The sequence below is a fragment of the Triticum dicoccoides genome, chromosome 1B, assembly GCF_002162155.2.
Source record: "Triticum dicoccoides isolate Atlit2015 ecotype Zavitan chromosome 1B, WEW_v2.0, whole genome shotgun sequence".
Classification (NCBI taxonomy): domain Eukaryota; kingdom Viridiplantae; phylum Streptophyta; class Magnoliopsida; order Poales; family Poaceae; genus Triticum; species Triticum dicoccoides.
Window position 1 is genome coordinate 648,659,222 of NC_041381.1, and position 2,879 is coordinate 648,662,100.

At 38.9% G+C, this 2,879-nt stretch overlaps 1 pseudogene; it reads left to right on the forward strand.

The window, feature by feature from the left end:
- Positions 1-2,249: 2,249 nt before the first annotated feature.
- LOC119349369 overlaps positions 2,250-2,879 on the forward strand; it is a 3,073-nt pseudogene continuing 2,443 nt past the window's right edge.

A 2,879-nucleotide genomic window follows, 5' to 3' on the forward strand; every position in this document is an offset into this window, starting at 1 on the left:
ACCGTCTGTGTCGCTACCATTGTGACTGCGGGGGGTGTTGAGGATATTGATTATTTGGAAACATATGATAGACTAGGAAGTATTTTGACTTGTCTTATACTCTAAGTAGATCGTGTGTATATATATATATTTGGGGCACCTAGGTTTGGATCCGGCTTGCCTGCTCCCTCCCCATGCTCCCATTCATGCTCCCACCTCATCCTACGGCTGTCTTATTTTCTTTTTTCCTTTTTAATATAATCATCTCCCCCCCCTGATTTTAAGGGGGTGGGGCCGGGTCTTATTTTGTTCCAATCAAATCAAGCCACATATACGGGAGCACGGATGGGTGCACGCGCGGGGAGCAGGCAAGTCTCATCCCCTAGGTTTGGGGCACCTAGGTGCCTGGGCACGTAGGCCCATTTATGGCAAGCCAATTTTATTAGCGCATGACATGCAATCAATGAACTAGTAGCTTTTCATTTTTCTTTTGCATGCACTACTACACTGGCCAATGATTACTTTCCAAAAAATATATTATGTTGATTTCCTAGCAGCAATCCTTTTCCAAATATTATGTTGATGTATTATACCTAATAAAAATATACACATACGTAGGCTACTATATCTAATGAAAATATACACATACCATAAATATTACTTAATGAAAAATATACGTATACCCGTGGTATTATATGTACTAAGAATATACGCATGCCGAGGTATTATACCAAATAAAAATTACGGATATGCCTCGGGTATCTCAAATACCTACTAACAAGACGAAATGAATATACCCAAAAATTTCATGAGTATGTAGATACCTCGAAAATATCATGAGTATGTACAATCTGGTATGTATATATCTAAATGGTGTACGTACTCCAAATCATTGACACGTGCATGAGGTATCAGGTACCTACTAACGAGACACAATGTATATACCCAAAAATGTCATGATTATGCAGATACCTCAAAATAAATTTGTGAGTATGTAAACTTTTTTAGTACCAAAGATATTCTCGGGTATGTTTATATCCAAAATATTTTTGGGTATATGCAAGATTTATTAATATGTACCTACAACTAGCTTATCCATGTAGAACAAACTTAAAATGATGTACACATTTACTTTTTGGGTATTTTATATTTTTGGATGAGTGTAACATGAGAATACGCAATATATTTCTAGATACCTTTGTTTTTAATAAGATTATACATGCACGTACTAGGAAATACGACCTCAGACACAAGAAACGGCCACATTCCTAAAAAAAATAAGATATATATGATGTATTAGGAAATATGATGTTATTAGCTTGGCATATACGTGGAGTATCCATACGGCTATTTTCATGTAGGAGTCACGTAGTTAATGCACGTCCAAAAGTAGGGAGATATTTATTTCCTTATTGCCATGGACCAATCAGATTAATACCTCATTAAGAAGGCAAGTAATCACGAATTTAAGCAGTGTTAATTGATGGCAGCACCGCAGATTCTTTCCAAATATAAGGTACTATAAAGGTGCATGCTTACTATATTAGCTTAATTCCTTCAAGGTTTCTCTGAAATAAACCCAATGTATACGTACGCTCCACCCTCAATCCAACATATTTTTATCACGTGTTTTTTTCTTTGATTTCTCATGTCTTCCCTGTTTCTTAGATTCTGTTGCTGCTTCTACCTAGGCTGCCCGACTAGAGCTTTAACCAGACTACCAGAACTCCAGAAGCATTGCCGTTGGCCGCACCATGATCTTCTTTCCCAAATAAACCAAAGTTTGTTTCATTCCCGTTTGTTCATATGTTCTAGTATTTCTGACACATCATATACTAATCATTCGACCTAAAAAATGTGCTCTTGATAAGTTTTTATCAAAATAATGAAGTGGCATTTTGGAGAAGGTTGCTTATGAAAAACAAATTGAAGATTTTGTTTCAAGGACTGCTAGAAGGATGCATGTTTATGCCGAATAATGTACTAATTTTGAGTTTTTAGAATGGCTAGCTTCTTGAGTATAAAAATTTGTTTTCCTAATTGCCAATGGTTAATCAAGGGCATAATTTTGAATGTTGAACAGGGCCCCCGTTTTGGATGTTGAACAGGGCCCCCGTTTTGGATGTTGAACAGGGCCCCCGTTTTCTCGGGCCCATATCATCGTGGAAGCACTGCTACATTGAATTGGATGGCGCTAAGCGTGGGTATCTGCATCTTCTATAAGTAGCTCTCGTGGCTCTTGTATACCCAGTGTTGCTTGAGTCAGTCGGCCAAGCATACACATCCATCAATCAGAAGAGCTAGTCCCTGGTGTCAGCCATGGTTGTCGGTGTGGTGTTCTTCCTCTTGGCCGTGCTTCTAGCAGCGGCGGTCACTGGGGGCAGCGCGGCGCTCGTTGAGCATACGTTTGTCGTAAGCACTCCTAGTCCTGTTTAGCTGTCTCCTTAGTAAAGCTACTATAGTAGTACTTTCTCACCATTTCTTTTCTTTGGGTAGCTGAACAAGAAACATATGTAGTACATGTTAATTCTGTGAGTAATCAGAGGTTAATTAATTTGCTGATCTAGCTACCGATTTGTGCAAATATGTAGGTGAGCCAGATGAAGCTGAATCACATGTGCAACGATACGCTTGTCACCGTGGTGAACGGGCAACTCCCCGGGCCGGCATTAGAGGTCAGGGAAGGAGACTCTGTGGTGGTTCATGTCATCAACAAGTCGCCCCATGGAGTCACAATTCACTGGTGTACTTTCAAGACTGCCATAAAATTGTCAATAATTCACTGTTTTTTCTTTCAATGTTTTTAGCACACTTTTCAGGCAAACATGGTTACATTGTTCCCCGGAGGAACAAAAAGAAAATAATATGACACCTTATATGTATATATAACCATTATCCTA